The sequence below is a fragment of the Octodon degus genome, unplaced genomic scaffold (assembly GCF_000260255.1).
Source record: "Octodon degus isolate 3935 unplaced genomic scaffold, OctDeg1.0 scaffold00115, whole genome shotgun sequence".
NCBI lineage: Eukaryota > Metazoa > Chordata > Mammalia > Rodentia > Octodontidae > Octodon > Octodon degus.
This window is the reverse complement of record NW_004524691.1, coordinates 8,217,371-8,230,970: the sequence shown is the minus strand read 5'-3', so window position 1 is coordinate 8,230,970 and position 13,600 is coordinate 8,217,371. Positions and strand designations below refer to the sequence as shown.

The following is a 13,600-nucleotide window of genomic DNA, read 5'->3' as shown; positions in this document are numbered from 1 at the left end:
AAATATATAGTCATTTAATTAGTAATAGTATGATACTATGCAATAAAAAATTCAACAACTGCTTATACTCAAGGCCCGAGCTCTCTGTTTAATAAGCAAATATTGTATCACTACAACTTGCTATATTAGACACTATGGAAAATGCCTACTCAGTTTCTGTGGGGCTTGTAAATAACATAGGTTATATAGCCCCCAGGTTCTCTTATAATTGATAAAATTATTAAAATCAATTCTAATAACATATGGGTTTTGAGGAAAGAGAATAGTCAATGTTGCACAAATTTGATTTTTAGAGGAAAAAAAGCAAAATATGGTTAAGGAACAGAGTGAAAAGATCATGAAACTTAATGTGAACTCTTTACCAAAACATTGCTATGGGGGGTTAGTCAGGCTCAGGTTGCTGTGGTTCGATCCCCACAACTCAAGCCAGCCAAACCTGCCCTGCAGGCATTCAGAGAAAAAAAAAAAAAAAAAAAAAAAAACATTGCTATGGGGCAAGGGTCAGGGTCAGGGTAAGGGAACATTTACTCTCTTCCTTCCATGCATTTGAGTCGGGGGATTCTCACTTAATATATGGCAGGATGCTTGAGAGACCATGATTCCATGTGCTTAATCTCCAGAGAATGGTAAACTGCCTCTCCTCTATGAATTCATTCACTGAAGAATAATTTTATGAACTTAGAGGTCACTTTGTTGACTGGAAGATACCGTGGACTCCAATGTTCTAGTTGTCAACCTTTCTCACTCCTCTAGGCTGCAGATGCCATATCTACTCCACAAAGATCTTGGGCCTTAAAATTTTAATGTGTTTTATTATATAAAATTATAAAGAAAAAATAAATCAAGTTGGCCCTGTTCTGATTTTGATGGGCAGGAAAATGAGGTTATAATTTAGTACAAAAATTGTTCCATAGGTTTCTTCATGAGGAGGAAACACAAGTGATGCAGACAGGAAACATGATACCACTCTGCTGTGACGATTCATGTCCTTCAGGTGTGTCCTTCCTCCTAGACTCACAAAAATCACCTCGTGTCCACTCACACCATCTATTGGTCTCTTGAAGCAGTCAATGGAATTATCAAAAAGAGATCTCTTAGATAAGAGAAAACAAAAGACACGTAGAAAATAGGAAAAGCAAGAAATTATTGCAATAAAGTTACTCTATTTGATACATGACATGATTAAGCATTCTTTGCCAGTGTTTTGTGGCTCAGTCTTTTTTTTTTTTTTTTTTTTTTTTTTTTTTTTTTGCTTGATGAATAAGTTTATTGGTCTTTATCTGAAAAATCTTCATAAAAATTTGGTTTAAGTCTCAGCAGCCCACTGCTGAGCTCTGAGGAAGCTTGCCTTCTTTTGAGCTACCCGATCTTTCTTCTGGGCAAGGGACATTTTGGGACGGTTCCACCTCTTCTTTTTAACTTCTCTCTTCGGCTTCTTTTCTTAGACCGGATTCTCTCATATAGCAGCATGAGCTTTCTTATACATCTCCTCCATCATGTCTGGGGTTACAATGTTCTTTATGTACTGAGAGAACTGTTTCTTGTGAGCATCTTCATTTTCTTCCATTAGGTAGCGCGTATAGTCTGCGACATTTTGACCCATGATGTGCTTCCGATGTACTTCTGCACTGAACTCCTTGCTTTCAGAATCCTAACCAGGGAATCATCTGATACCATGAGGGACAAACAAGCTGTCATCCACAGCACCCTTTAGGGCTCCAAAAGCTGTAGTTCTGGCGAGGCCTGCATACAAATAACAGGTAAAGGCACCAGGTCTGCCATCAATGCTTTCCACGTTGTTTTCATCTCCAGTCAGCTCCACCTGGCCTTATAGATCTTATCCATGCCAAACCTATTGAGAAGCCTGCGGGCCCGCAGCAGACCAGTACAATACACTGCACAGACTATCTTTCATATCCCCTTCAACGCGGGCATAAGCAGTCTGACAAATGATATCTCTGTTAGTTACATGAACTGTCATCCTGTATTTAGGTGTGTGGTACTTTTTATTTTGGCAGAACCAGGGATTGAACTCAGGCCCTTGCGCTTGCCAAGGAAGCACTTATTCCATTGAGCCATCTCCCCAGCCCCAATGTGGTACTTATTTTTGTCCTGTACTAGCAAGTATTTCCTAGCATAGTAATCAGTTTTGCCCTCTCCCCATCTTCTAAACTTCACTTGTTATCTCTTAAAATAGGTCTTATTCTTGACAACCTTAACAAAACCCATCCTGTGTAATATAGACCTCCGTCCACGGCCCTACACAGACCTGCAGGCCCAGCAGCACCACAGGGGGAGAAACCATGGCTTAGTCTTTGCAGCAGTGCAGAAATAATCATCCCCATATTACTGGTGGTGTAATTTGATATACAGAGACAAAACAACACCCTGAATATCATGCAATAGCAAGTTTTAGTTTACCAATTTCAAAATCCACATTCTTTCACTATGAACAAGTTCCTAACAAAGCAAATTATTCTCTCATGCTATATTTAATTCTATAATTAAAGTAGATTCTTTGAGATGGTAAAATTTGAGTGATCTCTTCTTAAACTCTTCCTCCTATTTCATAACAACCTGCAGAGGGTGTGGTGTTGTCTCTGTGCTATTTTTCTAATGAACTTTTCAATGTCACAAAACTTTATTTATTAACTTTATTTATTAATATCTTTTGTCTTGGATATGGAACCCAGGGCCTCCCGTGCTAGGCATGCACTCCACGACTGAGTTGCCCCATCCCCCATTTCCCTTTCAGTAACTTTTATTGTTTACATTGTTTTCTTTTGTTAAGAGTTATAATGTTTTATTTTTTATAATTTACACTTAAATTTAACTTGTCAAAATTTGTTATGAGTATACAAAGATAATAAACTTTTAAAACATTATATTTACTAAGATTCTGACAATAACGTTACATTAACAAGATACAACATACCAGGTCTGCCACTCAACTTGTTTGTAAGTCTCAACTTCAGTATGAAGTTGATTATAACAAGACTCAAATGCTGCTTTTTACATGCTAAATATCTTGGCAAGGGTGCCATTAAACATAGTAAGGTACTTGAGACAGTACAAATAAGAGTTAATAAAAGCTAAACATTGCAGCCTGAGCAGCATTGTTTTCTGATGCTTGCCTTTGAATACAACAAACCAGTTTTGAACTTTCTCCATGACAACCCAAAATATCATTGTAAGAATATTTGGAAAAGCCAGGCACATGGCACATATCTGTGGTCCCCACACATAAAGACTGAAGCAGAAGAAGAACAAGTTCAAGTCTTGCCTTACAACCTTGAGAGACTCTGTCTCAAAAAAGTGTAGAAGACATAACTTGAGGCTAAGGCTGTGGATTCTAATCCTCAAGACTAAAGGAAAAAAAGGAGGAGAAAGATGTTAAAATAATTTAAGACATCTGTGACACATTTCTTACCTATGGGTATGCTCTGCTGGCTGGCTGGAATGACTATTTCCAGCAGCTAAAAAATGGTTATAAAGGACAAGAGCATATGCCCCTTTTCTCAGCTGTCACACTATAAATCTATAAATCTTTAAAAACATTGAATCATTTATTGGTCAATCATATCACAATACTGCTGGCTTACATGGAACTTAAAAGTCAAGAAAACTTCCTTGAACTGCTATAATCAGTTCTTGACTTGAAGTTTCTTTTTTTTTTTTTTTTGGCAGAACTGGGGATTGAACTCAGGGCCCTTGTGCTTGTCAGGCAAGCACTTTTTCTACTGAGCTATCTACCCGGCCCCTTGACTTGAGGTTTCTTGACTCAAAGTCAAGAAAAACTTCCTTGAGCTGCTATATAAACAGTTTTCCCTCACCTTAGTCCTGGGTAGCTAGCTTTTGAGCTAAGGTACAAGATCTTTTCTTTCCTCAAAGTTTTGTCCTTAGGCCTTCTTGAGCATAGTCTGCTGTCTCGGATGCCCATTCCTGTAACCTGCAGCCTTCTGCAAACCTGAGCCTCCATATTTTCCATGCCTCCAGTCAAGAGACTCAAAGGCCACCCTGCTCAGGTCAGAATCCAAAGCCCCAGCCTCACTTTTGGAGACTCACTGATGACTTTTATAATACTTCACCAACTATAAAACATTTTCACAAATATTTTTGTCAACTCCACTATGCATGACATACCTTCATTATTCCACATGTGAGGGAAACAGAACTTAACAAAGCCTATAAGACACCTCTGATATGACACAGCTAGTAAATGACAAGGCAGGAAACAAGCCTGTGGACATGTCACTATTTCCAGTGGAAGGCAAGATTTTATTCATTACCATTATTTTATTTATTTATTTTTTGTTGATGGCGATCAAACCCAAAGCCCTGCTCATGCTAAGCACACATTCTACCAGGGAGCTATAACCTCCTCAGTCCCCAAACAGACTTTAAAAACACTTGCCAACTCTCTTTTTCCTTTCTTCATCCCATGATACCAAGAGAAACTAATTAAAATCAAAGGGATGCTGAGATCCCATCTTACTCCAACAAGCATGGCTATCACTAAAGACAAAACACAAAATGCTGGCAAGGAGGTGAGGAAAATTGAACTCTTCTACCCTGTTGGTGGAATTGTAAACTAATATAACTTCTATGAAAAACTAAGAATAGAAATTCCATTTGGCTCAGCTATATCTTTGTTGAGTATCATCCCAAAAGAGTTCAAGGTACCATCCCATTGCCGGGATGCGTGCATACCCCTGTTTATGGCAGCATACGGCACCTTGGCTCATGAATGCTCCTGTTAATGAACAATTTGGCTAGAAACAAAGGGGTTTGACAAAACTTTGTGTTTGCAAACTTTACTTCAGGTGACAAATGACCACAGCCATCTTCCCTGCACAAATACAAAAATTGTGGAAAAAATGGAGTGGACCAAAGTACCATGGTAATTCTCAATAGCTAAAGTATGGGAATGTCTTAGGTGTCATTCAGCAGCTGAATGAAGAAAAATGTGGTATAGGTATGCACTGAATTATTACTCAGCCACAAAGAAAGATCAACTGGGTCACTTGTAGGAAAGTGGATGGCTCTTACTGCCATAATATTAAGTGAAATAAATGAGACACAGAGGCTAAATATCGTATGGTTTCTCCTATATGAGAAATCCAAAATACCAATAGTTACAGAGTAAAATAAAAGAGAGATGTTCAATCCCCAGAATCGCAGAGAGAGAGAGAGAGATGCTAGGAAATAGGTAGATATTTTGGAAATGAGGAAAGGAATCAGGAGAATGAGGGAAAGTGCAGAGTGGGGGATGAAATGATCAAAATCGATCAACACAACTGATAACTGATAAATAAAAAGATAGATAGATAGATAGATAGATAGATAGATAGATAGACAGACAGACAGGAAGGCAAACAGACAGACAGCCATTATTATAAGCTAGGCATCCCAAGTGTGGCATCCCTCCTCATTCTTACATGTACTCTCTCTCTCTCTCTCTTCTGCTTTTCTACCATGAGGCAGGACAGCATGTAGTCCCTGTCAGATGGTGGTGCCTGATTTTGGCCCTTCCAGCATCCAGAACCATGATCCAAATTAAACCACTTTCCTTTGTTTAAAAAATCAAATAAAATCAAGACATATTTTCTGCACTCTAAATCAACCCCAAAATCTGAAGCAGATTAAGAATGGGCTTCTCTGGCAAATGAGGTAGGGTTCATAACCCTGTCTCCTTGTCCCACCACAGTGTCCTCTCCACCCTGGCACCTGCAGCACCTGGAACCCTCAGGGTACAGGAGTCACTAGCCAGTAGTGCATCCCTACACCGTGACCTGCTCTAAAAATAACTTGTGAGTGATTATTCATCCAAATGGTTTAATGACATTTTACATGAAACAAAATGTTTTAATGTTTGGAGACACTTTGAGGTTTATTTAATTCAAATTCTTGTTTCACAGATGAAGCAATAAGTAACCCAGAGAGGAGAGTTGACCCTTACAAGATCATTTGAGGACAAGTGAAGCAGAAGATCAGACCTGGACGCTCCCAGCAAGGTAAATTGCTCTGATTATGTCCTGGAGTCTCGTTTTTTAGAAATCTGACCTTTTGACTACAAGACGGCATTATTAACAAGGTGAAGCTTCTAATTCTGTCTTGTTAAGCAATCAACAAGTATTCATAATATACTGGACACTATGTTGGCATTTAAGATAATATAAATGAATAAAATGTGCTAATAAGCTTTAGTATCTGAGAATACAAAGTTCTAAAGGAACCTGGGCTGAAGGGAAGCCAGAGATAGAACAGTCAAAACAGCGGATCTTAGCTTACAGGTAGGGCAAGCTTCTTTGAAAAGTGTGTAGGAAAGCTTTCACCTCAGCAAAATGTTCTTAAATTGCCACCTTTCCCTTATGTAAGTCCTAAGCCTCCAGTTAACAGTGCCTTGGCCTAGAAGAAGCCAGCCAAGGTGCCAAGGTCAGAATTGCATAGTGCCAGCTACTGCCTTATTCATGGGTCTTTTGGTCAAGACTGCTTCTATTTAGACTTTCTTCATCTTTTATTTAAATGGATGGCATCTTATCCTGGAAGGCCTTGGTACTAGAGAGGAGTGAGTCTTAACAAGCATTTCATTAACTGAGTGGGACAAAGTAAGAGAAGTACACTGAATGGAAAACGCTGTCCTTCACAAATATTCATAATGAAAGCGAGACTCATCTGTGTTCACAGTAGGACATTCATGTTTTCTTGTTGTTCTCATTATTATTCTTAAGGGGAAAAAAAAAGAAAGAAGAATCAATAGCATCCGACACTGTTATTTGTGGTCTGTCCACTCTTACATCTCTAGTAACAGAGACCAACCAGCCAGGGCAAGAAAGGATGATGGGGTGGACAAAGGAGAATAGGTTCATGTTGCAAATGGGTGTTTCCTAACCTTTCCCTCATTACTGCAATGTTTCAAGAGATCTATGGCTCTGAAATGGCTAGAAATAACTTCTTCATTTCAAAATATTCTGGAAAACTCCAATTTTGCTTTAAAGTCCTTGGTAATAAGGCTTAATTTTACTAATTCAAAAAACACTTTTTGTTTGCTTTGCATTTGTATAATTGGTTCTAGGAAGCAGTGGGGTGTGACAGAAAGAACCTTTTGGAGTAAGAGCATCATATACTGAATCCCTGTTATTTCCAAGTTGGCTTTTGCTTGTTTTTGTTTTTGGGTTTTGGTTTTTGTTTCTTGTTTTTCTTTTTGAGACAGAGTCTTACTATGCAGTGCAGGCTGGCCCTGAACTCTTAGTGATCCTCCTGCCTCAGCCTCCTAAGTATTAAGATTATAGACATAAGTCACCACACCCAGGTTTCCAACTTGGATTCTGAAAATAAGCAAGGTGCACAACTTACTGAGCCTGGGTTACTTTGTCCTTGAATTGAGGTAACACATTTGAACTGCTCGGTATCGTTCTGACCCAGCAAAGACCAGCTCTCCAGGTTGCTAAAGCTTGTGTCTCCTTTATGGCAGTCACACTAGAGCTGAGCATTCTGTAGAACAACACTTCTAAAGCCAGTAACTGATAAAGACCATGCCTCCTGCCTTAAACATGATCCCGTTCTGTTATATTTGTTCTCTGGTTCTCCACAATTTGGCAATCACATATTAGTGTAGTACAGTAGTTATCAGAGCAGATAACATTCACTTAGCTTTTCATATGCATTCTAAATGCTTTACAAATTTTAATCTTCTTAGCAGGCATAGGAATGAAGTTCAGTTAGCACCACTGTTTCCCATTTGAGGAAATTGAGCATAAAAGTGGTTATAACTTTTCAAAAGTCACATAGTTAATTGGCGTAGAGGTGGGGTAAACTCCAGACAGGATCTGGAGCCTGAGTATGTGACCACTCCAGCACTGTCTCTCAGCGGGACTGTCTCCCAGACTCCACATAGTCAACAGGACCCCTTAAGCTTCGCCTTCTTCCTCTTTAAAATAGGGGTGGTGTTAAATTAAAAATTCATCCCTGGTCCACCACACCACCATGCCATGGTGTTCTCTGCTGTAGTCCCATGTTACAAGACTCCCATATTGATTTTAAGAAACCAATAGGCACCTGGAGCAAACTGCCACTGATTTTGTGGTTCATACCACATAAATGTATTCTTTGATAGTCCTGGAGGTAAGAGTCTAAAGTCAAGGTATTGGCAAGGCTGCTCCCTTCAAAGGCTCAAGGAGAAGTCTTCCTTGCCTCTTGCTGCTTCTGGTGGCCTCAGACATTCCTTTCTGGTGGCTACATAACTCCAGTCTCTGCCTCGGTCTTCCTATGGCCTTCTCCTCTGTGTCTCCTTTCTAAAGAGAGTGTCCTTGTGATGTTTAGTGCTGATCTAGGTAATATGAGATGCTCCTATAAAAAAAATCCTTAATTATAGCTAACACCCTTTCTTCAAAATAAAATTACATTTACCAGTTTCAGGACACAGCCATGTCTTTTTGGGGCCTGCCATCCAACCTACAACAATATCTTGATCCAAATATTGGAAGATATTCTTTTGGCACTATTCCTAATGTCAAGCACACATCAATGGTGTTCAAAGAGAAATTACAATTTAGTCCTATAGTAAAAGTAGCTTACAAAATGCCTTGAAAAAAATATATTTTTAATATGCTCAGTTAGTATTGGCTTTCTCTACATTTACCTGAGAATCAATAAAGTTCCTAGGAAATGAACAGCTGCTTCCTATTTAAAGAAAAACCAACTTGGGCTCAGGAGCCCTCCAGTGTGCAGAGGAGCACAGAGATACCTGGCCTGTGGGGCAGAAGGGCAGATGAGGGATAAAGGCAGGTAGTCTATCCGCACCACACATAACCCCAGGAAAAAGAGAAACCCTTCGAGACAAACTGTCTGCAAAACTTTTGTTTTCTTTTAGTATTTCAGTAACCTACTTCTAATTATAAGATTAATAAAGTCTAGTTTGAATAATTATTGTCTAAAAACAATATGCCTTGGTTTAATTATGTAAACTCTTATCTTTCCCCTCTTGCCTATGTCTCACACCCATCCCTGAAGCCATCTAACCTGGCTATCAGAGTAATGTCTCCAGTCTGGTGAGGAATCGTACCTCTAATGAAGGAATTAATTGAGATGGCACCATAAATGTTATGCCCATCTTCGCGGTCCCTGGAGTCAGTCTAGCTGGCCCTTTATCTTTCTAATAGCAGGGATACCTGAGCGACAGACACAGGTCATTGGCAGTGGTGCCAGGCCAGCTGGCTTTATCAGTACTGTTACCAAAACACAGTCATGCAAGTTTGGCACTACTGATCACCCACACAAGAAAATCACTGAGCTCATCCCCAGAAGTCTTCTAGACAGCAAAATAAAAAATAAAGACTAAGCCAAAAGCAGAATCCAGGGAAGAGGAAAGAAACAGTAAGCTAAAACAAGAGTTTTATAAGCACACTCATAAAAGCACACTTTTGTAAGTACGTTTATAAAATTTTTAAGTACTATTTCTTCAATACTACGCCCCAAAACATGCAAAGAAAATATACAATTAGTGTGAGAAAATGCTTTTGGAATGGCCTTTGCTGACCCTACAAGATTCCCTTTGGAAGAAGGCTGGAAATAAGTTCTCAGTAAGCACCCTCCTGACGAATCAATACTCCAGCAAGACGCTTTCACTCTCAAATTGCCCCTTGGATAAAAGTGTTCAGTTTTTGAAGAATCATCAAGTAGAATCACAGTAGGTAAGGATGAAAGGATGAGGTAAAAGTTTAATTTTTTGTAGTCAGGATTCTAGCTATTAAGATGAATAGAGCCTTAGAAACAAACAATAAGCAAGTGGCCCCTTTACCACTCTGTGAGTTTGATGGCTGAGAAAGACCAAGGAAAAGGAGAAAAGGGGGAGTTCCTACCCATTAGCTCAGTTGTTCAAGTGCCTGCTTAAGCAAAGCAGTCAGGCTCAGGATTCTGTGGTTCGATCCCCAGATCCTCATGCCTCACCAGACCTGCCCTTAAGGCATCCTGAGCTGGCAAAAAAAAAAAAAAAAAATAAGAAGAAGAAGAAATCCTTCTGAACTTTGGGGCCAGAGAGATGGCCCAGTAGAATAAGCACTTCCCTGGCAAGTGCAAGTACCTGAGTTCCATCCTGATTCCACAAAGAAAAAAAAGAGAGACAAGAGAAAGAAAGAGAGAGAGAGAGAGAGAGAGAGAGAGAGAGAGAGAGAAAAGAAGAAAAGGGAAAAAGGGCAAAACTGTCCATGGGACACTACTGCCAAAAAAGGAGTTTGCATCAGCAGTAGAAAATTAGTTTCAGCCAAACACCTGACTGCTTTTTCACTCTTAGTCCCATTTAAATACTGTACATATTAGGGTCTTACAAACTCTTTTTTCAAAAGCAGGTAGCATATCACAGGACTTACAATTCCCACAAACACTATAGGGATGAATGAAGTTCCTGGAATTTTGCTGATGCCAAAAATGAACCAAAACCTGTCAATTCTTCTCTCAGAAGGTTCTTTGGAATTTTCTTCTTGTATCCTTCAAGCCAAGAAGAAGCTTCCAGTGGAACCTGATAACTATTATTTTGAAGGCTTTGAGTATCATTCATTTACTCAGCTGTTGATAGCACACCCATACAGTTGACCTAGACCATGTGTCATTCCCACTCGAAGCTCTGGATGACTTTTCAAAAAATATTGTTCAGACTAATTTAAATTTATGTTAAAACATTGACCTTAATGGTTAGTTTTAGGATTATTGATTGAAAATTTTTAATTGTAGCTAAAAAATGAAACACAATACACCATTTCAGTCATTTTTCAAGGCACAGTTCAGTGGCATTAAGTATATTCACATCGTTAGGTGATCGATCTCTAGACCTTTATCACCTGGCAGAACTGGTAAGCACTGCCTTTGGTGTCTCCATGAGGGTAGCTAGTCTAGACACCTCGAAGAATTAAAATCAGGATGTCTTTCTAGAGTAGCTTACTTCTCTTCAACAGCAAGATTAATTCATGATGTGACTGTACGTCAGAATTTGCCTTTTTTTTCAGTTCACATATTCTTTTTTTTTTCATTTTTTCCATAATTTTATTGAGAGATAAATAGCAATGAGACAGTTTCAAATCAAATTGGTATGACAGTTTCAATAATGAACACATTGCATACTCTCTTCTTAGTGGTTATTTGCTGCAAAAGATACAGACATGATATCCTATTTAGAAACACTATTACAACAAATCCCTCTATTCATTAAAAGAATGTAACTATATATCTGTCCTAACCATTTCGAATACCATTTTGAATACACAGATACAAAATGGACATTCATCTGTATCCCATTTTTTCTTTAGTTCCGTTATTTGAATATTATGGGTGTGTTAACTCAGAAAAATATTCTAAAAGAGTCCAGTATCCCATAATAGTATTGGGTCTTCCGCTTGACTGGCAGTGTCAGATATTATTGACCTGAGTCCCCTACAGCTCAACATAACACCATGGCTTTACTTCTTATACTTTGATTTTATACTTTTCTGCTGGATGGTTAAGACCAAGATAAAGCAAGACCAATACAACAAGAGTTGTAGCTTTGGATCTGATAAGGTCAGTGAAATCCTCTCAGGATTTTTCCTGAGATCCTGTACCTCGGATTGTAGAACCTTTGTCAGTGTCAGCCATGTGGATGAGTCACAGTCTTTTCTTGGCCTATCTCTCTGTAAAAGCCTATGAGAATGTTTTCTCTCCATGTGACTCTCCTTAGGCACACTCTACATCATGGATCACTTTCCTCTTTAGCCCCATAATCTCCTAGATCAGAAAATTTGAGGCACTACCAAGTTACATGACGTTATGGTACAAGTTCTCACATGTCCTGAGTCTTAAGTGAACTTGGAAGGCTAGGGCCAAAATGTTGCCTTTCCTTGTGGCCCTCCTTTTTCCTCTAATTTTGGTCTGCAAACTTAGGTTGTTAACCCTCCAGAAGAGAAGCTTCCCCCCCCCTTCGGAACCGGGGATTGAGCTCAGACACTTGGGCTTGCCAGGCAAGCACTTATTCGACCGAGCCATCTCCCCAGCCCCTGAGAAGCTTATTGTTATTGCCATACAACCTAGGCTGTTAAGCGCAACCTCACTATCTGTTTACATATCAAACATCTTAGGCATAACATGGAACAGGTATTTTTCATCAAGTAATGATATGTATGTTGAACTTTAAGTCCCTACAGAATATGATTAAAAAACATTCAAAAATTAAAATATATTTTTAAAATAGGCATAAAGAATTATATAATTCTTATGTTTACATATAAGTCCAGAAATCTAACCATATACAACCTTGTAGCAGGACAGTCCCACAACATTCCTTTCCTGTCTCCTGCCTTCATTCACCACCCCCTTCTTTTTGAACAATCATCTACCCAAAAGACAGCATGGCAGCAACTGGCATGTCATGACAAGCAGCCCATATTCAGAAAACCAGAATGACAGGCACTCCAAGCATGAACCTACTATTATAAATTGCCATCTTCAATGCCGTTGCTTAATTCACAGGTGTCTTTATATATAGTTAGTCAGGGTGAGAATCATTCCAATTAACTGCTAGATTCAAAAGTCTTCTGAAGATTCTCAGGATCATTGCCTTACCCGTCTTCTACATATAACTATATGGCTTGCCACTGTCATTTTTCCTAGCTCTTCTCTTTGCTCTCTTTTCATTGTCTAGTCCTGAAGTTCTTGCTTTCCTTTTAGTTGTATTATACCTTTCTATTTGTATTCACATATTCTTTTTTTTTTTTTGAGAAAAGCCAGCATAAAGCACTTTTATTGCAATAATAAAACTTGAAACTCATATGTGGTATGGGGGAGGGGTGGTGCTGAGGGTGTGTGGAATGGGCAATAAAGCAATAATATCTCTCACCAAATCACTACACAGGAAGGCAAAGGGTGAAAAAAGACTGAGGGAAAAAAAGCCAGGGAACTCTGAGATCAGCAGAGTAAATCCAAGCATTAAAAAACAAAACAAAACCTCTCACAAAAACAAAACAAAAAACAAGGGATGCTGAAGCTGCGATGACCAATATCATTATCTTAAAAGAACATTCAAGGATTTGTCATGATAGCAGGGCCTTCATTGGGTGATTAAGTCTACAAACAGCACCTTCAATTTAAACTTTCAATTAAAGTTCTTAAAATTTAGGAAGTGAAACTTGCATAGTTATGAGATGAGAAAAGTACTGAAAATCCTTTAGAAAAAGCACAGAATGGGGAGGAAGACAGGTCATAATGAAGGCATCAGAGGTCCCTGTTGGCCCAGGGACAGATAGCGGTAGTGTCCAACATAGCAGTGAAAGAGATGTGCTTTCAAAAGGCACAAGTTTCAGGGGAGCTGCTGGAGCTGGCAGAGGCTAAGGCTCTCCCTCACCCCACTTCAGTTTTGGGTAGGGCTTTCAACTTAATCCAAGGACATCTCTCACAATGGAGAATAATTCAGCACTCAACAGGGTCTCAAATCTGCTGCAGCAGCAAGAATGTTTAATATAAGGGGCCAGGGAGATGGCTCAGTGGAATAAGCGCTTCCCTGGCAAGCGCAAGGGCCTGAGTTTAATCCCTGGTTCCAGGAAAAAAAAAAAAAAAAGAATGTTTAATATTTCTGAGA

The 13,600-nt window shown here is 39.1% G+C and overlaps 1 protein-coding gene across 5 annotated transcripts in view; it reads left to right on the top strand.

Moving 5' to 3' along the window:
* Positions 1-13,600, top strand: part of Sptssb (serine palmitoyltransferase small subunit B) — a 47,338-nt gene that overhangs the window by 11,928 nt on the left and 21,810 nt on the right. For 4 of the 5 annotated variants that reach the window (XR_002817744.1, XM_023699736.1, XM_023699737.1 and 1 more), the window contains exons 2-3: positions 5,708-5,810; positions 5,919-6,014. The gene's annotated coding sequence lies outside the window, so the exon portion shown is untranslated. The remainder of the gene's footprint in view (positions 1-5,707; positions 5,811-5,918; positions 6,015-13,600) is intronic. The other variant, XR_002817743.1, reaches the window with a different exon arrangement.